At 39.7% G+C, this 27,133-nt stretch overlaps 1 protein-coding gene across 1 annotated transcript in view; it reads right to left on the bottom strand.

Moving 5' to 3' along the window:
- The window catches only part of SLC2A13 (solute carrier family 2 member 13), a gene marked incomplete at its 5' end in the record, with an annotated part of 284,652 nt that overhangs the window by 149,036 nt on the left and 108,483 nt on the right, over positions 1-27,133 (bottom strand).

Here is a 27,133-nt window from a genome sequence, read left to right as displayed (position 1 = left end):
GGACATAACAGCCCTAAATGTCTATGCACCTAATCAGAGCTTCAAAATGTATGAAACAAAATGTATGACACAACTGCAAGGGGAAATATAAAAACCCACAATTATACTCAGATATTCCATCATCCCTTTCTCAATAACTGATGGAAGAAGTAGGCTGAAAATCAGCAAAGATACAGAAGACCTCAACAACACTCTCAACGAACTTGACCTAACTGATATTTAAACAACATTCTACTGACCAAGAACAGAATACACATTCTTTCCAAAAGTAAATGCATGGTAAATGTCTTGAAACATTTACCAAGACAGATTATATTTTGAGGTCTAAAACCAGTCTCAATTAATTTAAAAGGGTTCAAGTCACCCTAACCAGTTTGGCTCAGTGGATAAAGCCTCAGCCTGCAGACTGAAGGGTACCAGGTTAGATTCAGGTCCAGGGCAGATGCCTGGCTTGTGGGCTATATCCCCAGTAGGGGGCGTGCAGGGGGCAACTAATCAATGATTCTCTCACATCAATGTTTCTACCTCTCTCTCCTTCTTCCTTCCTCTCTGAAATCAATAAAAATATATTTTTTTAAAAAGGATTCAAGTCATACAAAGGAATGTTCTCTGACCATACTAAAATTAATATAGAAATCAATAACTGAAAGACAACTGAAATATTCTCCCCAAATCTGAAATTAAATAATACCTTTGCATGGATCAATAAAATAATGGAAAATCACAAAGTATTCTGAACTGAAAGAGTATGATAATGATGCATATGAAAATTTGTGAAATGAAGCTAAAGTAGAACAGAGGAAATTTAATAGCAATGGCTTCGGTTTCCACCTTACAAAACCAGAAAAAGAAGGACAGGTGAAACAAAAAATAAGGATCAGATAAAAAAATAAAAACGATCAGAGTGGAAATCACTGAAACAGGTAATAAGACAACTGAGAAAACAGCAATGACACCAAAAGCTGGTTCTTTGACAGCATCGATAAAATGGGGAAACTTTGAGCCAGACTGTGGAAGGTTGAAGACCAGCACATCTTAATCCCTGGAACTTGTTAATGTTACCTGATGGCAAAAAGAACTTCGCAGATGTGATTTAGTTTAGGATTTTGCTTACCCTGGATTACTCTAATTGGCTCTAACAGGATAGCATGTATAAAGGGGTACCTACAGGAGGGAACCAAAGGGAGACTCAGGACAGAATAGGAGAAATCAATGTGACCATGAATGCAGAGACTGGACTGATGCAGCAATAAGCCAAAGAATGCTGGCTCTCACCAGAAGCTGGAGAAAGCAAGGTTGTCCCTAGAGCCACAGGAGGGAGCACAGCCTTTCGGGCATCTTGATTTCAACCCAGTGAACTAATTCTGAACTTGTGGCCACCAGACTGTGAGAATACATTTCTCTTGTTTTAAGCTACCAAGTTTGTGATTATTTGTTACAGCAGCCATAGGAAACTAAAACCCAGATTGATCAGGAAAAAAGAGAAGACACAAATTGCCAATATCATGAATAAGGGACGTAAGATCATTACAGATTGTTCTACAGATACTTAGAAAATAATTTTTTAAAAAGTGTATTAACAATTCTGGCATTAAATTAAACATCTTAGAGATAATAGGCAAATTCCCTAAAAACAGGATCTTCTAAAGCTAACTCAAGAAATAGACTAAAAACACAGCCCTATAAGCTATGAAAAATATTGAATTTGTCGTTAAAACTCTCTCCCAAGTCGAAATGGTTGGACAGAGAGCCGATCAGTGGTTGCCTGTGGAAGAAAGGGGTACAAAGGCAAGTTTTTGAGGGGCATGGAAAGGCTATCTTGCTTGTGGTAACGGTTTTATAGTATAATACTGAAAAAACTTACCAAATTATAAACTTTAAATACACGGTGGGCCAAAAGCAGGTTTACAGTTGCTTGTATGGAAAATAATACAAGAATTAATAAATGATAATACAAGAATAAACTCAAAACTGTAAACCTACTTTTGCTCCATCCTGTATGTGCCTTTTATTGTGTATAAATTATACCTCAATAGAGGTGCTTTAAAAAAAAAACTTCACAAGAAACTAGATGTCAAGAGAGCTGAAACGGTGAAATGGACGATAAGAAAAAAATTCAGACATTCAAAGACCATGACCTTCACTTAAGTAAGGACACAAAGGGGTTACTAATCAGAAGCAACAGTATTTGATTAAACTGAACCAATGAGATAGGCTGCCAGATTACTAAGTAGGAACTGCCGGGATGGAGGACCTTTAGAATTCAAGGTTTTCATTGCTCCTATTTTTCTCTTTCTTTTTGTTTTATTTATTTCTATGGTTTACCATCTATTAAGGAAAACTTAAGGAAGAAAAAGTAGAACACATCATGACTAATGAAATAAATTCAAACTATAGGCGGCTTCCCCACTGCTGACAGTCTCCCCACTGACAGTCTTGTTCTCTGTTATAAGTTAAGGTGCCTCCGTGGAGAAAGCAGTGCCCTTCCTGAGAGCAAGATAATCACTGCTCAGCTTCAAATATGACTCTCCCTGCACCCAATCTGAGGCCCTATGACTGGGCAATAAGAAGCACAGCAAGGATCCAACACCCTGGTCCTCTCCGGAAGGCAGTCAGAGCAGGCCATTCTCATGCCCTTCAGGGGGACAGGTGTGCAAAAGATCAATGAGGATTTGAAGGAGTCTCCCTCCCCACCTGCTCCCACTGCCAAGAAAACTTGACTTCCTGATATCTAGCACTAACCAGCCCATGTTTTGCAGTCATTTAATTTTAATTATTTTATTAATCACCGAATATCTCAGTCAGCTTGGGCTACTATAAAAAATACCATAAACTGGGTGGCTTAAACAGGAGACATCTATTTATGTAAAACAGTTCTGGAGGCTGGGAAGTCCATAACCAAGGTGCTGGCAGATTTGGTTCCTGATCAGGGCTCTTTTCCTGGCTTGTAGATGGCCATCCTCTCGCTGTGCGCTCACATGGGGACAGGAAGAGGGAGAGAGTGGAAGGGTGCAGGAGAGGGAGAGAATAGAGGAACCACAGGGGAAAGACAGAAGTGGGGGGAGAAAGGGGGACAGAGGGGGAGAGAGAGAGAGAGAGAGAGATATGCAGATCTGTTTTCTCCCTTTAAGGGCACTAATCCCATCATGAGAGTTCCACACTGATGGCCTCATCTAAACTAATTACCTCCCAAAGGCCCCACCTCCAAATACCATTACACTGGGGATTAGAGCTTCCATGTATCCATTCGGGGGAGACGCAAACATTCAGTCCATAACATTCAGACGCCAAGAGTATGAGGCGTCTGCTCAAATCTCAGTAGATGTTCTAATATTCCAATAGCTCTTCATGCCTCATGACCCATTTTTCATCATCACAAGTCTCACAAAGCAGGCAGCGCAGGTGGTGTTAATGAGGAAAAGAAGCACAGAGGGATTAGACACTTGCCCAAATCACAAACTAAGCATGTAGAGCTAGGGCATGAGCTAACGTCTTGGTCATTACATGAACATCAAGAAATTTTACATATACACTTAAATAAGCTGGTTTTTTCTAAGCATAAAAGAATAATTTTTGTTACTCAGTGTGACAAACAAACCACAACACTGAAGCACTTTCAAGCTCCAGGAACAAACATACTCTATTCATCCTGGCTTTTAGTTATCTATTTCAAAACATACATTTCACCTTACTCCTTCCTCCCTTCCCATATCCAAGGCGTTGAGCATTGTTTGCAAATAATTAGGAAAAGAGGCCACCCTGGTTCATGAGAAATACAGTGTCTGTGAGTCAGGCCCTCTATGCTGCTGGAGGAGCCTCCATTCATCTCTAACTGTCTCCCAAATATGCCAGTATTCTCACAACGTCCATTTCAAACCTTCCTCCTCCTTGGCCTTCCAGTGTTCTCTCCAGCCTCTGACCAAGTGCGCCTGCTCTGCATCAGGTACAGAAACACGACGAGGCCATGCCCTGGAGAAGCTCATAGTGAAGGGTGGGAAGGGAGTCACACACAGAAATAAAGGAAGCTACTCAACAGCTTATGTGCTCGCACAGAGGTACATGTAAAGTATTATGGGATTGAGGGAGAGGACAGGACCCAGAAAGGTGTACCTATAAAACAGAAGCCATGCCTTCTCCTCCCAAACTAGCTCTCTACTCTGTGTTACCTAATTTCACATTAGGTCAAGATCAAAGAAGGTGGCACTTTGCTCCTCATTCCCTCTTCCTACTTTCCATATCCAGTAAGTTGCAAAATTCTAATAAAAATGTCAGGAAAATTCCTCTGTTTTTTGCACCTGTGCCCTCTCTGCCTCCCCAGCTCACTACTGGACCGGCTGGGCTCACATCCGTCTCCTGGGAGGGACAGTGCATGGCAGCAAACAGCACTTACGCAGACCAATGTGGAATCTCCAGCTCCACGGCGTAGCTGCTGTGAGGTTTTATGCATGGTCAGCCTTTCTAAACCTCTATCTCCTCTTCAGTTCAGCGGATGTAGTAGTAGTACTATCCATTATGAGGGTTAGAGATGATAAACTTCCTTGCATACACTATGTGTGATTGTTAATTTTGTGTGCCAACCCGACTGGGTCCCAGGGTACCCAAATACCTGGTTAAACATGACTTTGAGTGTGCCTGTGAGGGTGTTTCTGGAAGAGATGAACATTTGAATCTGCAGACTGAGTAAAGCAGATGGCCCTCCCCAATGCAGGTGGGCATTGTCTAATCCACTGAGGGTCAAACAGAACGAAAGAGTAGGAAGGGAGAGTTTGTTCTCGCAGCCTGCCTGCTTCAAGTGGGACGTTGGTCTTCTGCCCAGGCTTACACTGTCAGCTCTCCTAGGTCTACAGCTAGCACAGGGCAAGATTATACCATCTTCTCAGCCTCCATAATTGTGCAAACCCATTCCTCATGGTGAATGAATATCTCTCTCTCTCCCCCTCTCCCTCCCTCCCTCCCCCCGCCTCCCTCCCTCCTTCCCTTCCCCCTTCCTCTTTCCCATTGGCTGTTTTTCTGGAGAATCCTGACTAATACTAATACATGGCATATTCAATAACAAAGCATTATATATGGTCTCCACATCTCCAACCCAGCCATTCCACATTGCTGCCAACCTATCTGCTAAAGCATACCACTGATCACTTACTTCACTCGCCTGCTCAAAACCTTTGATGATAGATCCATCAGCACCTATTTCAATAGGGACACACTCCTGCCCCGGACTACCTTTCAAGATTTACCTCATGCTACTTCTCCACTAACAGGCAATGCTTCAACAATCTTCGGTTAACCTGTTTTACAAAAAAAAGCCTCATATTTTCACATCTCTGTCTCTTATAATGTTCCTGTTCTATGAGGTCACCCCTGCTCTCCAAAGAAGTTACTCTGTCAACTGAATCACAGTGTCACCTTTATACCTCTCTTCTGCTCTCACTGCTGGCTAATTGGTTTTTGCAGGTTTATGTGGCTGATGTCTCTTCTGCACTGGATTTGACCTCCACACTGAACTTGTGGGTTAAATGGCTCAAGTTTTATCATTTTGCTTCCCACTGTACTTAGCCTAGGGTCATGCAAATAGAAGAAATGTAATAAATATTTGTTTACTGACTATGAGGAAGAAAGGAAGGAAGGAGCCAGAAAGAAATACCAGAACAAATAATGGTGATTGATAACTCAAGATTGAAGCAGTCTGAACGCAGTGCAAGTTGTTAAACACAGTTGTGATTAATTATAAACTACACTAAGATCCTGCGCACACCCATGCTGTCTTCCTCTTCAATCTGCAGCAGATGGTGTTTGTGATTGCAAACTGGTGCTTGGCACATGTGCTGTTTGAAAGAATGGACTGCTGCTATCGATAAATTCAGCCCCATGTGGTTCAATCATTCCTTCAGTCTGGCATTTATGCCAATACATCCTGAAATCCCTCTCAGGCAATCAATTTGCCAAGATGTTCCGTTGGGCCGGCTATCTACAGCTGCGTGCTTGTGAGCCGATCATGCTACATTAAGGCCTGTGGGCAATGGCTGAGTTAATCTAGTCATTATTATTCCAGGTTGCTAAGGAAAGACTCTTTTCTGCTTCTAAGGAGAGATGAGGATAGGGCTTAATGCTACTAAAATGCTGTTTACAAGAACCTTGTTTTGTTACTATTAAGAATTGTTTCTAAATTCTGAAATATTTCCTTTATCAAAGGTATCTACATCCAGCAGTTCTCAACCTGTGGGTCGTGACCATCGGAAGACACATATAGCATATCAGATATTTACATTACAATTCATAACAGTAGCAAAATTACAGTTATGAAGTAGCAACGAAAATAATTTTATGGTTGGGTCACAACATGAGGAACTGTATTAAAGGGTCGCGGCATTAGGAAGGTTGAGAACCACTGAAAGGCAATCCTAAAATGCATCCTCTACGCAAGAGATCTCTGAACTTGTTAGCCGCTATGGCAGTGTAGTTATTGCTGAGGGTGAGAAATTAAGAATTATTACTTCAAAAAACCTTTCTTGAGGAAGGGGAGACACCCCTTTCTAAAAATAAATGAGTAAATTTTCTTCAACAACCATATTCTTAACATTTAGCCTGTCCTTGAATAAAGTAATCCTTATATATAAAGAGCCAGGGTTCGTCATGACCTAAACCTCCAGATGGACGACTGAACACCAGGCTAGGGTCCCAGCTGGCATGGCGGGAGTCAGTCCTGGGTCCTGGCCGCTTGCTGCATGGCAGCAGGAGGGAGCTGAGGGCCCTGGCCACCCACAGTACAGTGGCGGAAGGGAGCTGTGGGAATGGAGCCATGCTGCCATTGGACTGGCCTCTGGGTCCCTCCCCCAACCCACAAGCTCTGGGGAACCAGAGCCATGCTGCGATCAGACTGGCCTCTTGGTCCCTCCCCCCTGGCCCACAGGCCCAGGGAACCGGAGCCATGTTGCGATGGGACTGGACCCTACCCGAGGGGTCCCAGATTATGAGAGCATGCAGGCTGGGCTGAGAGACCCCACCAAGTGCACAAATTTTCATGTACTGGGCCTCTAGTTTTTTTAATAAAAGGCCACATACTCTAAACCTGATGGTTTTCTGACAGTATTTTCATAACAAGTTGTCATTCTTAGTGATATAAAAAATTTCTCACCTACCTAATTTTTCAATAGATATTACACACTGAGATATAAGACTATCTATGACTTGCATCTGCTAAAGGCTACACAACCATAAGCAATGGTGAATAGTGAAAACAGCAAGTCTCCAAATCAGGGAATCCCAGGTTTGAATCCAGCTCAGCAATGAGAAGCTGTCTGACCTTGGGCAGGTTCCTTACCTTCTCTGAGACTCACAGGCCTCCGTATATGGTAACATCTACTTCAGAGGTGTGTTTTGATAGAAAGAGGTAATGCTTATGAAGTGTATAGCACCAAAACTCAAATAATGATGCTACAATTTCATCTATCAGCTCTCAAGTAGAATTTCTCCATAGCTAAATATAATTTGAAAGTTTTAAATTGAAAATCATCAACAAATTGTGAGTTCTCCTTCTTGTAAACAATCAGTCTTCATTTTTAAATTTGAGAAAATAATTCAAAGAGCTTCATTAATATAAAGAATGGACGCTATACTTATAATTTCTATTTCTTTTATAATTAACAGAACATTCCTACACAGATTACTCATCAATCACTAAGTGATAAATCAGTATGATCTATACCACAGGCTCATAAAGTAAATGGCACTTAGTAGTAAGTTCTATCAAATTCAATGATATATGCTGCTAAACTATTCATACAATCACAGGTAAATTAGAATTATCTCATTCACCTGACTTCATTTTAGATCATGTACAGACTCCCTAGAAATTAAGTATTCATCTTATAAATCTATCAGATTGGAACATTTTAAGATATATGAACTATGCTTCTAAAAAAGTAATAATTTACTTGGTTAAAAACATATGTATTTATATGAATATTTGAATTTTATATAAATATTTGAATAATATTCTCTTAGCATGTTCCTTTCTCAGGTTTGGGTATTCAACAAATAAGCACCATTGAGAATAAAGATGAAAATCTAACCATAATTTGTGTATTTTCTACTGTTCTTTCTTGCTATATTTGGCTTTATCTGTGATACTTAACCATGAATAAAGATACCAAAAAGATAAAAATCAGGCCAAATGCAATGGCTCATGATCTTCAGTTGGGGCAGAATATCCAAAATCATGATTGTTCTGCCAGCTTCCAGGAGCATGACTGCCGCAGACATATTTTGGTACCTTGAAACATACATCTTGAAGGAAAGAGACTGTGTTTTCTGTCAGCATGATTCTCAGAAAAATCTCAATTATCCCCAAAATACCAAAGAACTAAATATAAAAATGAGCCAAATATATGAGGCTATTAAAATATATTGTCTAATCCCAAAGTAGTTATCTTGCCCCTACTCACTTCTCCCAATCTTTAATTACCTCCACCAAAAAGATAAAAATAAAATAAAAGATAAAAAATCATGGTCTCCTACAGGTTAAATAATGTCAGTGTCAGTTATTAAATATAGAGTAAGAAATAAAATTTTCTATAAAAAGAGCTTAGTACTGAGGTCTCAAAAATGGAGTAGGCATTAGAGCATTGGGTTCAAAGAAAAGTATTCATTCAAAATATGGATTTCCCAGTACTCTCATCTTTCACTTATGAAGGTTCAATTCATCAAATAATTAACACTTACGTCAGAATGTAAATGCTGTTGAAAATAAACAGGGCAATAACAAAATCTCCATTTGTTCACATGTGCCAGAACAAGTGAGGTTTAAAGCTGTCTTCATCATGCCATTAACACAACAGAGCGTACAAGGAAACTGCATGAATGAGTTTGGTCGCTAAATACAGGTGGGTTGGTGCACAGACACTTGGAGACCACAGGCTGGATGATGAGTTTTAGAATCAATTTTGTTCACAGTGGTAATTCAAAAATACCCTCTACCATGGACACAGACAATAGGGTGGTGAAGGCCTGGGGTAGGGGCAGGGGTGGGCTAGAAGAGGTCAATGGGGGGAAAGGGAGAACATATGTAATATTTTCAACAATAAAGATTCAAACAAACAAACAAACAAACACAGAAAAAGACCTATATTGCCCTAGGTCCGTGGTGGGCAAACTGCGGCTCGCGAGCCACATGTGACTCTTTGGCCCCTTGAGTGTGGCTCTTCCTAAGCCTTAGGAGTACACTAATTAAGTTAATAACAACGTACCTACCTATATAGTTTAAGTTTAAAAAATATTTGGCTCTGTTGACTAATGAGTTTGCCGACCACTGCCCTAGGTGGTTTGGCTCAGTGGATAGAGTGTCGGACTGTGGACTGGAGGGTCCCAGGTTCAATTCCAGTCAAGGGCACATGTCCAGGTTGCAGGCTCGATCCCCAGTAGGGGGCGTGCAGGAGGCAGCCGATCAATGATTTTCTTTCATCATTGATGTTTCTATCTCTCTCTCTTCCTCTCTGAAATCAATAAAAATATATTTTAAAAATTACCCTATATTATAGCACGTATAATAAAAGAAAGCTCTCTTCTTAGGGCTACTTTATACACTGGCTGTCTTCACAATTAAGGTCTTTCTATCAAAGTTCTGAATGGCTGCTGAGCTTGCTTTGGGTTAGTAAGTTCTGCAGACCTTAGAAGAAAAATTGATATGCAGAGCAAGCATAAATCAAAGCTTGGGTTATCAGAAAATAACCTGATTAGAAAAGCCACTTAGTCTTCTTGTCTTGGTTTACAAATTTTCATAAGAAAACACTCACTAATAAACTGTTTGACACAAATGACAAAATATAATCATTTTATTTCTCAAATACAACTTACCAGTAAGTAACTAGAAGACAAGTTAACTGGCACAAACATAGCATCACTTATTCCGGAAGGATACTACTACAACAACCTCTAATTTCCTTTTTCTTAAAACATTTTATGGCTGAAAACGGTTAACTAAACACCCCTTCGTCATGAGATCAATACCTAAAATAAATCAATATTGAAAAAGAACTTTTCAGTGCTGTACATTAACAAGCTGGCCCATTAGTTTTAATTTTAAAAGCTATTAAATTTCCAAAGGAATTGATCACTTTTATTGGAGATACATCTTTAAGCTTTTCTGTTAAAGACATCTTGTTATTTCCAGCAAAAAATGAAAAGAACAAAATGAGATAACTAGAAAAGGTAGGAGTGAGATTAATACATCTGAGTAAATTTATACTTTTAACACTACTTATAAATTTGGCTTAGAATGAAGTAATCTAAACTTGCCAAAAAAACAGAAATATGATTTCAAAAATAAGTTTTCAAAATTTCTACTTATATGTCAGTGATATATAAGTGAAGAGCTCAGCTTTGTAAAGGATATGGTGTGGGTTTATTCAAGTATTATGAAGGTCGGTTCAGAAATTCAGTAACCTCTTATGACAGAGCACAATTTTCAGAGGTCTTGATCTATGATGGTGATTTCCATCGGGATCATGATTTTATTTTAAGATGAACTGATGATATATCACTTACTAGTGACCCGGTGCACGGATTTGTGCACATTGAGAGGAAATTAATTAGAAAGTGGTTGGCAGGGTGGGACTGGGCGAGACAGGCCAGACATGCCCTGGAGCCAACCTCCCGCAGTCCCTCCTGGCATCTGAAGAGTGAGCGGGGTCCCTCAGGTAGGTGAGGTCCCTTGGCCTGACCTGTGGGGATCGTGCCAAAACCAGCTCTCCGACATCCCCAAGGGATCCCAGAGTACGAGAAGGCACTCTACAAAGTTGCTGTTGTACAGGGTGTGGAACGCAAACACAAGTGTGCAGTAAACCAGATTCAGGCCAACAGTGCCCCACCAACAACATAACCCACGGCCAAAGGTGGAATCGGGCTCCCTCCTCTCTGGTTTTGGGGTGTGTCACCCAAGAACTGCCACTGCCAAGTCACTGCAGCTCGGCAGCTCCTGAGTTGAGTGTCTGACCCCTGGTAGTCAGTGTGCATCATAGCGACTGGTCGGATGGACGAAGGCACACTTAGCATGTTAGCCTTATATATATATAGACTAGGGACCCGGTGCACAAAATTCGTGCACATTAAAAGGGAATTAGAGGAAATATTTTAATATTGCTATTTGCCCTTTCTCTATAATAGAAGTGTCAGAGATGAAAGAAAATTAGTAAAATGTATATGAAAATCTTCCTCCTGTCAGAGTCTCGGGCCCACCACGGGAACCAGAGTCAAGTTCCCGCCCACCCACGTGTGCCTCGAAATCATGCGAGACCCAGACTCAGCCGGCCACACCCCCATTGGGCTAGATCCAGACCCGGCTGGCCCCACCCCCGTCAACCTCTGCTGGTTGGGGGGCACGGCCTCAGGTCGCCTGGCCCAGCACTGGGCCTAGGTGCGCGGCCTCAGGTCCCCCAGCCCAAGCTAGGGCGGGCGGTGCGCCTTGAGGTCACCCATCAAGCCCCACAGGCAGGGGGCGTGGCCTGAGATCCCCCATCCAGCCCCACATGGTGGGGTGTGCAGCCTCAGGTCCCCTGGCCTGGCGCTGGGACAGGGGGCATGGCCTCAGGTCCTCCGGCCTGGCACCAGGGCAGGGGGACACAGCCTGAGGTACCCCATCAAGCCCTGCCGAGCAGGGGGTGAGCCCTGAGGTCCCCTGTGAAGCCCCGCTGGGTGTGGGGCGCGGCCTCAGGTCCCCCAGCCTGGTGCTGGCGTGGAGGGGTGCATCCTCAGGTCCCCCATCAAGCCATGCTGGGTGGGGGGGGTGCAGCCTGAGGTCCCCCATCAAGCTCCACCAGGCAGGGGACGCAGCCTGAGGTCCCCTAGCCTGGCGCCGGGTCGGGGGGCATGGCCTGAGGTCCCGTCAAGCCCCACCAGGCGGGGGGCACAGCCTCAGGTCCCCTGCCCCGGCCCAGTGCCACACAGCCTCAGGTCCCGGCTGACTGCTCGTTAAGGCTCGTTACAGGAACTCAGCCTTTGCTGTGGGCACAGCCATCTTGTTGCGGCATGATGGTCAATCTGCATATTCCCTCTTTATTAGATAGGATTATTAGATAGGATACTTGAAACACAACTCATCCTGAATAAAATCCAATAAAATACTATTATATCAAAAGAAAAGGAAAACTAAAGGTCTCCAATAGCATTAAGGAGTGATTATTTCATTAACTTTGGGCACATAACATATCCCTGAGTACCCAGATTTAAACAAAACATGGAAACGAGAGATCTGCTAGCATAACACAACACCTTTGGGAAACAGAGCTTGTCTGGACACCACAAGAGTGGTAAAATCTTCCTGTCATACATAAATACACACAGAAATGTATGTGTGTATAAAAAATGTATGTATGTGTGATATAAATATATCATGTGTATAATACACACATACATATTCATACACATATATATATAGAGAGAGAACTGTTTTTGAAGTTGGGTCACCATTACAGAATCTCCTATTACTCACAGACTTCACTTCCTGATTCCCCTTAGCTCTTCTCACTCCTACTTAGATGAGGAAAATGAGGTATCACTGAAGATATAAACACATTTTTTCTAATTGCTTCAGTAATTCTATTCCTTCTTCCATGTGTTTAATTCACAGGCACATGGCAACAAGTCTAAAAGTTCTGAAAAATTGTGCCAGAATTTCAACAGAGAATAATTGGCAGCAGGGAAAGGGAGAGTGAGTTCCACATATCCTACTCTAGATATTTTATGGTGGGAAACAGACAAAAAATATATTGGTATTCACCGAGCACATCCAGCAGACAGAAAATATTTGCATTCAGTGCCTGCTAGCCAAGAACAGATATCCATGCCCTGCACTGCTATTGATCATGCCTTAGCATTTTCACTAAATCCATTCTGATAACCACAGCACAGAGGGGAATTTTAAGCTGCTTTTATGTGTTATCCTGCAGTGTATAATGACTAGGCAAGGAGAATTCTAAAGACCTTTCTCCAGATGCCCTTGCTGTTCAATGTCTGTAGGTATCTAACCCTATTTCCTTGACATTTTTATTTTTAATGTGTGATTGTTTTTCATTAAGCAGATTCTGTTCATCTCCCATGCCATGAACCATCATTTTACTTGATATGGCTTGAGATGTTCTCCTAGATAAAGATGGCTCTCTAGGGATGAGGTCAGTATTTGAAAGGCTACATATGGCTGTGTTATTTTGAGGCATATCTGCAGTTACCATATGGTCAAGAGCAATCTGTGAAGGGAGTCAGAATGTGTCTATTTAAAATACTCATGGAAATTTGAGTTTCTACGTAGAAATGCTTGATCTGTCTACTTTTTCTGACTGCTGAAGCTTAGTCTTTTAAAAATGCAGTCTGCCTATTAACTGCAAAATTTAATTACAAAATAAAACTTATTTCTATATATTTTCAGTTGTGCCTATATAAAAAGCATATGTTATATTCATTGTCAGAGATGTGGAAATGATTCTAATCCCACCATTCAACTTGTTCATGGCTTATTTAGACTGTATTCTAGTTATGGCTCATGATCATTTGTTTGCACAATTCATCTTTTTTAAAAAAAATATATTTGTATTGATTTCAGAGAGGAAGGGAGAGAGGGAGAGATAGAAACATCCATGATGAGAGAAAATCATTGATCGGCTGCCTCCTGCATGCCCCCTCCTGGGGATTGAGCCAGCAACCTTGGCATGTGTCCTGACCGGCAATCAAACCATGACCTCCTGGTTCATAGGTCAACACTCAACCACTGAGCCACACTGGCTGGGCTGAATGCACAATTTAAACAGAGTAAAGCAATGTGTAGCTGAATGCTTCCCAGGGATATTCTAGAACATCTTCTCCTCTGAGGTCCCAAGATTCTATGACTCTGTTGGAAAAAACTATTTTAGCAACCTTTATTTAAAATATATGGTTCTTTATGTGAAATATAGCCTTGATGTAACTACTGAGCCACGTTATGTAGGTATGGAGGAGTATAAAAGAATGTTCTATTTGAGTGAGGTATGTAGCTATTATAAATTATTCCCATTCATTATTCATCTAGTTACTATAAATGTTTCAGAAAAATAATAAAAAGCTGTTTTCCAGCACTTTTCTAAAAAGTACTACTCATAAATATTCTATTTAGCCTATTGATATGAAGCTTTTTCACTTCATTGTTAGATATCCATTTGGTCTTTTAACAAAAAGCAAAATAGATCTGTGTGGCAGGTGAATAATTATAAAAGGGTAAAGCAAGCTAAATCATTTCTAATAAAACAACAAGACTGACATATTTAAGACCAGAAAATGGCATTTTCATAACCTCAAAAATATCTGTTCTGAAATGGCATTCTGAACTAAAGAGTCATAATCAAAATAGATCCACAAATACTTTCCAGCTCACTTTGCAAAGTCCCTCAAATCTTAAACCATTTCAGAAGCCCTCTGATGTAAATTCCCATAATTTACTTCCCATCCAACATAAAATTGCTCAATATCATTCATTACCTGGAGGGTCTACACATACTTCCTGAATTTCTGCCATTTCATTTTTAAGCTACCCCACCCCCATTCTCCACCCTTTTATTGCAACTACTCTCTCAAAAGGCCATTAACGAAAGTCTAAATGTTAATACCAATAATGAAGTACTCATTCTCTTTTATCTCCTTACATTTCATGTTATGTCTGATTCTTTTGTAAAATTCTCATATCCCTTGCCTTTTCTGATGCTAGAGATTTTTGCCTCTAATGTGTCTTTGTTCCATTTCCGTGACCTTCAATGGGTCCTTTTCTTTTATCCTTTTTAAAAAATATATATTTTTATTGATTTCAGAGAGGAAGGGAGAGAGACAGATAGGAACATCAGTGATGACAGAGAATCATTGATCAGCTGCCTCCTGCACGCCCCCTACTGGGGATCGAGCCGGCAACCGGGACATGTCCCCGGATCGGGAATGGAACTGTGAGCTCCTGGTTCATAGGTTGACTCTCAACTACTGGGCCATGCCAACCAGGCCCTCTTTTATCTTTATGAAGGCATTCTCCAAGGTTTTACCCCACCTATGTTCTTTAAATTCTATTGCAGCCAGTCTACTACTTCCAAAATTCAATCTTTTAATTTTTAAAAATGCAACAAAAACATGCCCATGTACATGCAATTTTTACCTATAATCCTGTCCTTCTCCATGGTCACCAAAGTAATATATGTGCCCTGATGCTGCAAGAACTAACTTTATATATATATATATATATATATATATATATATATATATATATATATGGCATTACTGCACTTGCTATTAACTATATCACCTATAAGAAGTCTCATGGGGGGAGGTAGAAGAGGGTAAAGGAGGTGATGGAAGATTTGACTTGGGTTGGTGAACACAATATACAAATGATGTATTATAGAATTGTACACCTGAAACGTACATAACTTTATTAACCAATGTCACCCCAATAAATTCAATAAAAAGAAAAAAAGCATGTAAATGCCAGTGAAAGTATTGTTTTATTTTTCTTCATTCTGGATAGTGGGAATCACATAATGATTGGATTATTCTTCCTGTTATGGCTGACAGGAGACTCAGAATTAAATATGCAACCAATCATTAATAAGTGTTTATGCCTTTGTGGTCAATAATATATGTCTACATGTTTGTTTTCCCCATTCTGAATTTCTCTCTTAACTTTAAATTTCCATAATCAGCATCAATTTTTATTTTAGTTTCACTTTATTTAAAATATTTACTGTACACTTTCCCAAATAATTTAGGAAATAAGTCAAGACATAACCAAACAAATAAGCAAACAAATAATGTAGAACAACTTTAGTACTCAACAAATTCAAAGTCAAATTCATTGAATCCTCCACAATCCACACACATAAAACAAACAAATATGATATCCCTGCTCTTTCTCTGTCTCTCTCTCTCTAGATAAAAGGTATTAAAAATACTTCTGGAAATATCAGCTCAGTTTTGGTTTCTCTTTCCTCATTATATACTACTTTGTGTTGATCAACAAATATGCTTGTCAAATGTCCACAAATTATCCCCCACTTCCAGTCCAACCTTTATGACTAATCATCAAACTAAAAAAGCAGCCATAATCATTCCACTCCCTTCTTCAAGACACAAATTCAGTGTTTCCCCAATATTTACAGGCTCTTTGTTATGATGTTCAAAATAGTCTATCTGATTTCAAATCTAACTCCCATAATACAGCAGCACTGAACTTGTCACCACTCAGTGAACAAATATACTGTCATACTTCTATGCCTTATTTCAAGTTCTTTATGTTCACGGAATGCTTATACCAGTCCCCAAACTCCTCCTCCCAAATCCTATCCATCCCTTGAGGTCCAGTTGAAATAATATCTCACCCATAGGGTCTTCTCTTCTCTGACTCAAACATCAGAATAATTTGCTTAATCCTATTTTCATAGTCCTCTGATATAACTTATATTTTGACTTTGTACAATGACTACTTTTATATATTTCTTCATCTACCACTAGGTTTTTAAGCCCCTTAACAGCGGAGTCCACGTGTCTTTGTGTGCATATATTTGTTTCCTCAGTGCTCACTGAATATTAAGCTGAATATATAATTTGATTATATAATTATTAAACTGAATTAATAATGTGATTATATAAATTATTTCCTTTAAATGATTTTCATCAAATACTTATTTTATTTAAAGTATAATATTAACAAATAATTTGAAAAGTTACCACCATGGTTAAAAGGTGCAAGAAGTTCAATAACAATGAACCATTTCCATCATTTCAGAATTGGCTTGGTTCATATCAGCATCTCTTGGTCGATGAAAATCCCTATGCTATAGTTTCCTTATAGCAGTGAGCAAATCAACAGGTAGTTCCTCTCAGGCCTTCTGACTCACTTTATATATTTATAAATCATTGTAATTTACATTAGGGGGTTGGAACAGTATACATGCCTATAATAAAAAATGAAAATATTGTCTATGCATAAAAACTGACTGTGATGCCCTACTTCCTGGAAATCATCTGATAAAATGGTGAAAAAATAAAGGTATAAAGTAGGCTCTTCATTGGGGGGCCTTTTATTCAAACATTACTGCTCAAATGAAATCTACAAGATTCATATGGTAGAAACACGGAATAACATCTCTGGCTGAAGTAGAGCAGGGAACACAGCCCACAAAGCCTTCTGTTGGGAAACACCTCCCAAGAGCTTCTGCACTTACTAATGACCTCCCTCCTTATTTCACTGAGAAAGCAGAAGCTATTAGTAGAGAACTAATTCTTCTCACCACCACAATGGCAATCTCCCTGTATCTGGACTCATATACTCTGCCATCCCCCCGTACAAGACTCACCTCTCTACTTTTCTTCAGAATCCTAATCCTTTAAATCTTTGGGAAATACTGCTCTGTAATAATTATCCATGCCTCTATCCCAATGTCAGGTCCTCCACCTACTGAATCCTTCCCATCAGCCTATAATCTTGATGTATCATATAGTATCATCCACAGTAAAATAAAACTGAAAAATCAACTTTTAAATAATACAAATGACCCTCCAGTTCATACCTAATTTTTCTGTCATCTATATCTTTTAGCTCCTGTTCTCTCCTCAACCCCGTTGTAAGCAGGCTTTCATCCCTGACAAGCCACTGAAAACGCGCTTCTGAAGGTCTCCAACTACCTTCACTTTGCAAATCCAATGATCCAATTTCAACTAAGAGCAACACAGGAAACAGTTGAGCAACACAGGAAACAGTTGCTCTTTTCTTCCTTCCAGAAATCACTTTGTCCTGGTTTTACTCCTGCACCACTGGATGCCTCTACTCAGTCTCCTTGGCTGGATCCAGCTCCCAGACCAGGGCCCAAGTTCCCTCTTCTCTCTCCATAGATGGATTATTCCCCATGGATCTCCTTCAATCTCATGTCTCCCAAATTAACATACCATGCTAACCTCACCTTTGAGCTCCAGACTCACATGCCCAACTTCTTCATCTGCACCAGCATTTGAATATGTAGTCCTCTATAATCTGCATCTCAAACTGTACAAGGCAAAACAGTACACCTGATTCCAGACCAATTCCCTTCTCCTTCAGCATTTCCTGCATCACAAAATAAAATCCCCACTCACCCAGCTGCTTAAGCAACTAGAGCCATCTTTGCCTCACACCTGTCAGTTAAATGTATCCACTTAGGCTGCTTTTTCTTCACAGCACTTAGAACTGTCAGAAGTCGGTTTGTGTATTTGTTTCCTTGTTCACTGTTTATCCCTCTCATTGGACTAGTTTCCATATGGCTGGGCTCCTCGACTCTAAGTCCTATTCCCCAGAACTGTCTGTGCCTTGCATATTTGTTGAAAGAATTATTCTGCTTCAGAAACTACAACTGATTTTGATTCAAGGCACATTTTCATACCATCCTGTCTGATCTCTTCCAGAATCAGTCAGTAGAAAAAAAGGAAGTGGTGTGAAACTAGATATGCCTGGGTTTCTATATGAGCTCTGGCCTACCACCCCACCCCCACCCCCACCCAGCTCTATCCTCACTATCAACACTGTTTATTAGGCACTTACTACAGTTCACTGCTAAAATAAAAACAAGCAGAGACCAGCCTTGAAAATTCCCCGAGCAGACACAATCAGTTAGTCACACAAACAAAGTTTAATTTTGTTTATTTTCTAAGATCAACTTGACCTGGATCATTTCTTGCTTACGCCTCTGAAAATCATAAGCAGAACTCAAGACTGTTTCCCAAGGTTGGTATAAGGCAATCACTGTTCAATTCCCTATCATTTAAGAAAACTCTAATATTATAAACAATCACTGTGAAGAGTAAACAGTCACCACCTTCCCGCTATATAAACTGCTTTATAACAATATCCCCGAGCCTCAGTCCGTGTTGGGTTTGAGTGTTCCTGGTTCCGAAACTCTCTTTTTGATGTGTGCACAATAAACTTTTACTAATTACTACTTGGGTGAATCCGTGGTTGAATTTTTGTTATTTTTGAACCTTCAAAACCACAAATTATGTTAAACCTTCTTTATATACATCATTTAATTCTAACAACAAATATATAAAGTGAGGTTCATCATTCCTGTTGTAAAAACAGAGCTGCTCACTGGGAAAAGCTGGGACTTAGTTGAGGGTCTGATGCCAAAGCCCCTTCTCCTGCAACCCCTAGTTAAACCATGTGTCCAAGGTCTTCCACGTGATTATGAATGCCACAGAGAGGACTCAAGGCCACATCTGACCTCTACGCATGTTCTTACTAACTACACTGACATAATCAGTGTAGTCACCTATAAGCTGAGTGATGATGACACAAACCGATGATGTGTGCACACTGCCTAGACAAGGCATGCACTCAACAGCTGCTAGCTCCCTGTCCTAGTTTCTGACACCTATATGCACTTGGCTACATTTTTAAAAGCTTCATATTGTTTCCAAAATTTTTCTTTAGTGCCTGTATTTTCTTCCAGTATTAAATTTTTTTTATTAATTGATTTTAGAGAGAGAGAGGAATGGGGGAAGGAGAGAGACAGAGAGGGAGAGAAACATCGATTTGTTGTTCCAATTATTTATGTATTCATCGGTTGATTCTGGTATGTGCCCTGATCAGGGACTGAACCCACAACCGTGTTATATTAGGACAATGCTTCAACTGAGCACCCGGCCAGGGCGAGTCTTCCAGTATTTTTGAAGCACTTCTTTATGAAGAATATAAATGTAAATACTTCAAAATTACTTTATATGTTTAAACTTATTGAAATATTATATCATATATATATATAGCAATTTGTAAAATTTTAGAAAAATGCCATGGAACAATGTGACTATCACTGCCTATAAACTTTGAGAAGTTTTACAGTATGAATCTTGATAAATAATTCCTACTCTCCTTATAATGTGTTTACACTATAAATATTCTTTGTTAACTTACATAATTTTTCACAGACAATGTAGGTAAAATTTATTTCTGTTGTCAACATTTCCTAAATGTTGAATTAATCAACTTTTGTGTGTGTTTAGGCACTTTTATGTGTCATAACTGAATTATAGATCAATTTTACTTTACCATTCAGAAATCTCAAAACTCATACTAGTATCAACAAAAAAACACATGTATTCTTTCTGTAGATTTTTCTTTTATGTCACATGATGAAATACTTTTGCATGGCTGGGAAAGGCTGAACTGCTACTCACACTGGCAATTTTTACAAATGCCTCCAGATTAGATTGACGGACATTTAACAGATTTTTAGAGCAAATTTCATGGAGACGAACTGTTTCTTTCTATTAAAGTAATTTTAGAAATTGAGGAGGAGAAAAAAATCACCCCCTCTAAGCAGTTTACACTTAATTTTGTTTACTGGCTATGGAATAGGAAGAAAATAATGCCCAAGAAGAGGAAAATTTTGTACTCCCAACATGAAACATTTTTTTTTGGTTACTCCTCACCCAAGGATATTTTTTCCATTGATTTTGAGAGAGAGAGTGGAAGGGAGGAGGAGAGACAGAGAGAGAGGAACATCGATATGACAGAGACACACATCGATTGGCTGCCTCCCGCATGCACCCCAACCAAGGCCGGGGATCGAACTGAGGTACTTGCCCTTGACCAGAACTGAACCCAGGATCCTTCAGTCTCTGGCCCGAAGCTCTATCCACTGAGCAAAAATGGTTAGAGCCCAGTACAGCAATTTTAACAACATACATCCTTCTAAAAACAATCTATTTGCATTTTGAATTCCCATATAAAAGTAAGTCCATGCCCTAGCCAGTTTTGCTCAGTGGATAGAGCATCGGCGACTGAAGGGTCCTGGGTTCACTTCCAGTCAAGGGCACATGCCCAGGTTGCAGGCTTGATCTCCAGTAGGGGGCGTGCAGGAGGCAGCCAATCAATGATTCTCTCTCATCATTGATGTTTCTATCTCTCCCTCTCCCTTGCTCTCTGAAATCAATAAAAATATATATTTAAAAAAAATTAAAAATGTCCATGTAATGCGCTTTATGTGGACAAAACCTCAATTTTTACTATATTTGTGCCACTAAAAGGTAGTGGAAATTTTCTAAATTTCCCCATGACAAGTCCCATTAATTTTAATTGAAGCTTTCCCTTCCCAGTTTATCCTTGGCTGATAAAACAGTTTAGAGGTTTCAGCCAAATGTAACATTTCCCAGGGGGAATATGAAAATAAGTTATAAGTATTCAAGTAAGTAAGCCACCTGTCTGAAGATTTATTTGACCAGAATAGCTTTCCAAAATTCAAATAATCCATGTGCAGAACAGATGTAGCTCTTTAATAAATACAACTGCTATTTCACTTTCTATTAACATGCATCACAAATGGATAGAGCAATTCTCAAGAGTCCAAGTATATAAATGTTCAATAATGCATGTTTCCTTATAAATCTTGAGTCGTAAATAAACAACAAACCATATTCTTAAATTTGAACACTCTAAGTAATTGTGTGTACTAACAGCAGTCTAGGAGCACTACCTTCTCAGCTAGGTGTCCAAAATATAACAACTCGTACATAAAAACAATTGACAACACCATTCAGAAATGTGAACCTTGCTCAGAAGCTCACTCTGACAGACCTTAAAATAGCTGCTCCCTTGAACAACCATCCTGGGTTTCTGTTATGACAGTACTACAGCATGATCTTCCTAGTTACCATCAAATGCGATTTCTGTACTAACTGGGAGGCTCAGAGATAAATTAGACAAGATCCTTGCCCTCAAGAAACTTACACCGCAGATGGCATAGTAGACAATCTTAAGAGCCATAAAGCATGAATTACTGAGCTTACAGTTAAAAACAGGAGAGAGATTCTAGCTAAAATAGACTGTCTATGAATATATTTATTAGTTCCATGATTCATTTCAGGTTACAATGATTAATTTTCATAAATGTTATTTCTGGTGTTTCCTACTAATAACAATGCTTTAACCTTTAATGAGAAATATATCATTTGATATATCTGGAGACCAAATTAATTTACCTTCAAATACCTTTTCATTGTACACTTTCCACTTACCGAAGTCAAAACTCCCACCTTCCTACACACCTCTCTTAAAGCTTTCTGGCATTATTGTTGGATGGACAATGAAATCTACTTCTAGAAAAACTCATGTTGTCTTTATCTACCCTTAACTCTACCACTGCCATCTCCTATAATACATTAACATGATTCCCCAAAACAAAATTTTTTAATCATAAAGGGAAAACATGAAAACAACATATATTTAAGTTAATGATGGGATTTCATTCATTCTGACAACTGTAATAACAGTGGGGGGTTGAAAGCATTGGAAAAAGGAAGGTTGGCATGAGCTAATATCTGACAGTTACTAGATTCAAGCTCTCTATGAATTAATCTGTACCACTCTGGAAGAGATTTATAGCATTAATCCCATTTGGCAGACTAGAAAACAAAGGCTCTGAGAGGCTGAGTAACTGTCCAAAGATCAAAGGGCTAGTGAGTGCCAAGGTCAATGCTTCTCCGCTCACTTCAAAGTCCAAAAAAAAGTCCTTAATCTTTCCACATATCAAGCCGTTTTATTTCCGATAGACCTTGAACAAGCAACTGAGCCAAAGAGAACTGCATTCACAATTGCAGAGATTATTCTTTGTCAGTCTTCACTTTCTTTAGAAGAAAAAGCAGTGGGCTAAGCCTCTCTACAAAGAAGTATCGCTTTTTCTATTCTCATTACATTAAAGATGGCTATGAAGTAATGTGTCTGATTTTTGAAGAAACAAACACATCAAAACTTAGAAACCTGCTTCCTTCAATCACCTTGGGAAAGACTATAAAATTACTTTGGTGATAATGTTACAGCTCAAGTATTTCTGAAAATCTTGTAGAACCATGTTCAGAACGAGTGGCATACTCTGAATATCCTCAGTGGTCACACATCTTCATCCTTTGCAAGAGAATTTGGTTTTGAGTGAAGGCATTGAGAGGCAGACTTATTGAGAAGATGGCTTATTTAGTTGAGTAAAAAGGAATTTGAGATAAAAAAAAGAGATACCTATAAATTAATGAGCTATGCCAAGTTATTACTCATCCTTTGCCTTCCTTAAATGCCTACCCACTTCCTATGTAAATTATTATTTTTCATAAACACATGTTTCTTTTCTTCAGAGGTCTTATTACTACTACTGAGTATTTAAGGTGTGTTTTTTGTTAAATGTTATTAACTGTCAATTAATTATTACTTGTCTCCCCTATTATACTGTAAGCTCTATGAGTTCTGTAAGCATGGGGTTTTGTCACCATAGTATATCTGGCATCTAGAAAGAACTGATACAAGTAAGAATGCAGTAAGTTATTGTTGACTGAGTCAATGAAACAGTGTTTTCTGATTCAAGAACTGACTCTCAAGACAATTCTACTAGAACTTTTCTGAGCAACCAATGGCAGTATCACTAAAATATAGTCCATCTCCCCTCAACGAGAGAATAGATACATTCTTTTGGTTGGTTAAGAAACTTTCAGAGCACAGTCCCTCTTTAATAAACTTTTTACAAAGTAGGATAACAGAGCAAAAATAAATGTAATCTTTTATAAACAAGGGGTTGAAAAAAGGGAAAGAATATTGCAATAATTTTTATTTAACTTTTGTTTCTACCTAATTTAAATGTAAACTTTTGCTACTGAAACTAGGATTCAACATACTATGCAATATACATGGAGGAAGTAAATTATAGAAGGTAATTACTACTAATTATGAAGATTCAATGCAGAAATTCTGTATTATTAACACGGTTACATCCCATTATTTTTTTAAGTGACTTATTCAAAACTATTTCTTTAATAATGTTTCATAAAAGGTAGCCAATAATGTTTTTTTAAATATGTTTTTATTGATTTCAGAGAGGAAGGGAGAGGGAGAGAGAGAAAGAAACATCAAGGATGAGAGAGAATCAGTGATTGGCTGCTTCCTGCACGCCCCCTACTGGGGATTGAGCCCGCAACCCAGGCAAGTGCCCTTGACAGGAATCAAACTCGGGACCCTTCAGTCCTCAGGCTGATGCTCTATCCACTGAGGCCAAACCAGCTAGGGCACCAATAGTTTCTTATAGCTATTTTTTTAAGTGGCTAATATCTTTCATGATTAAAAATGGGTAATGAGAGATGCTTGTCAACATCTTTATGGCTTTGTAAGTAGCAAAACAAACAGCCCTTAGACAAAAAGCTTTTCACATGCTCACTAACTGCCAGAGATTTGCTGTCATGTATCTTTACAAAAGATGGAAGGAGCAATCTATATAGTCGGTCACTGGGGAAATCAAAAAAGGAACAGTCTGACAATTTTTCAGCTCCTCAAAAAGCGAGAACATCAAAACTAGAATACCAAATCCACCAACTTGCTTCTCTGTGCTACAGTTAGGTTACTTACCTGTTTGGGGGAGGGCTATATGTAAACAATATTTACAGTAATAATATATGGTTAATATTGATAATCTATGAAGTTCTAAAAAATGAAAACGGGGAAACAATTTCAAAAACCAGTCTAGAGGAAACCACAGCTCTTGTGGCCTCATTTCTCTTCCAAGTGTGGAATTGTGCATATTGTTCATCCTGTTGTTTGTTTCTTGGTGTCAGATGGTTTGATATAATTCCCGGAATTTCTCTGTACTCCTGCTCCTCACATCTGCTCATTTCCTTTCTCTAAAATTACCAGGTTAGCCATTACTTGCATTCTGTGAGGCATATTAAAGTTGCTTAGTTAATAAAAATGAAATAAAATTATACATAAGAGGTAGGTAACAATTAAGGAAGGTAGTAAAGTGCTGACCAAAGTGATTATAAAATCAGTGGGTCTCTTGGTAACTTCCTTTTGAAGTGTCCAAAAGATAAATGAAAGGTGTAGAAATGTACAGAAACTAAGAAATAAGGTTAATATTTGGTGCATAGATGGGTTGTAGCCCAGAGATTGCTTTTAGGAAACCATAAAACAATATACTAACATTTAAAGGCACACCTAAAGTTTGGACCCTAAAAGGAAATATTTATAAAATTCAATAGTGGCCACTTACCTTACAAATAAATCTATCAACCAAAAGGTCAGGCTTGAGATTATAGGCAACCTGACCAACAAAAAAGATAAACAAATCCCTATATCTTTTATGTTCCTGGTAATAGGTGGTTCTTTACCTCCTTTAATGCTGCCATATCATAGTCCTACCAATAAGTCATGATGTGAAAAAGATAGTAAATCTTTTTCAAAATACACACATTTTTTTCTGTTGATTCTGATCATGCCTGTTAGCTAAATTTCCATCCACCCCACCTCCAGTGAGAATTACTGATTCAGCTGAATACCCAATTAATGAAGTATCCTATATAACAAAAGAGAAACATGCAAATTAACTGTCCCTCTGCCACACCCACCAGCCAATCAGGAGAGAGTATGCAAATTAACCCAACTAAGATGGCCACAGAGCTGGAGCCAGCAGAAGGCTTGGGTCGCCCCTGGCAACAGAGGAAGCCAACCTTCCCCCTGCCCTGGCTGGTCCTCGGATCCACTCAAGGCTACAAAGTTTCAATTATAGAAGATAAATAAATCCCAGAAAAAAAAAGAAAAAAAGGAGAGCTGGGAGCTTGGGTCACTGGGGGGTGTGGCCAGCCTGAAAACGGCCATCAGCCTCTCACCCAGGCTGGCCAGGCACCCCAGCGGGACTCCCCCACCCTGAAGGGGCTGTGGCAGCCTGAAAATGGGCCTCAGCCCCTCACCCAGGCTGGCCCAGGCACCAAGCAGGACCCCCACCCTGATCTGGGACACCCTTCAGGGCAAACCAGCTGGCCCCCACCCGTGCACCAGGCCTCTATCCTATATAATAAAAGGGTAATATGCAAATTGACCCTAACAGCAGAACGACTGGTAATGACTGGTCACTATGACACAAACTGAACACCAGGGAGCAGATGCTCAATGCAGGAGCTGCCCCCTGGTGGTCAGTGTGCTTCCACAGGGGGAGCTCTGCTCAGCCACAAGGCAGGCTGATGGCTGCCAGCACAGCGGTGGTGGTGGGAGCCTCTCCTGTCTCCTCAGCAGCGCTAAGGATGTCCAACTGCAGCTTAGGCCTGCTCCCCGTTGGCAAGTGGACATCCCCCGAGGGTTCCCGGGCTGCCAGAGAGATGTCTGACTGCCAGCTTAGGCCCAATCCCCCAGGGAGCGGGCCTAAGCCAGCAGGTGGACATCCCCCAAGGGGTTCCAGACTGTGAGAGGGCACAGGCCAGGCTGAGGGACCCCCCCGAGTGCACAAGTTTTTGGGCACCGGGCCTCTAGTGTTTAATATAATGAACCACTACACAACTTATCAAACTATTTGTAATGAATCAATTGTTTTCAATTTTCATTTTTGCAGGCTCATATTTTGTTAAATACAATACATTAATTACTAAAAAAAATAAAATTAAAAAGAGACATACAAATACAAGCAGAGTCAAATAAAATCACTCTGACCACTGCTATAGAAGTTTCTAAATGTTTATTATCAATTTCTGTACTTAGCACACAGCAGATCAAAAGGGGGTGGGGCATTTCCAGACAGGCAGTCTGTGGGCCACACATTGGGGGATACCGATCAAGCCAACCAATTAATTTCAAAGAGCACCAGACTCAGGGGTATCTATGGTGCTTGCCAATAGGCTATAGATCTGAGTTTGCATAAATAAGGTTTATTTCCTCCAGGCCATTTATCTTGGTTAAAGCTGCCACTATGACTGGATTATGACTGTGCTGATGGGGCTACCCAAAGACATGTATTTCTTAGAACAAAAGGGTAACTGTAATTGAGAGCAAGACTGAAATACCTAGAGAGGATAAAATATTAAGCTTTGACCAGTAAACTGTAAATTTAACAACCTGATTTCCTCCTTCAGCTGCTTTTAAACTATAACCATTTTGTTTTAAGAAAAAATGGCCTTCCCTATAAACCACTAAGTAGAACCCAGCTGCTCACACCCACAAGGAAAGCAGAAACCTACAGCTTCACACCATGGCCAAACTGACATAACGAAATATAAAAATACCAAATAAGATGCAGTCTGTGCCTTAGGGATCCTAATCTAGAAAGACAGGTATAGGAATGACAAAATAATTAAATAAATGCTATGATTG

The sequence above is a fragment of the Myotis lucifugus genome, unplaced genomic scaffold (genome assembly GCF_000147115.1).
Source record: "Myotis lucifugus unplaced genomic scaffold, Myoluc2.0 scaffold_30, whole genome shotgun sequence".
In the NCBI taxonomy this organism is placed as follows: Eukaryota; Metazoa; Chordata; class Mammalia; order Chiroptera; family Vespertilionidae; genus Myotis; species Myotis lucifugus.
This window is presented reverse-complemented; position numbering and strand designations above follow the sequence as displayed.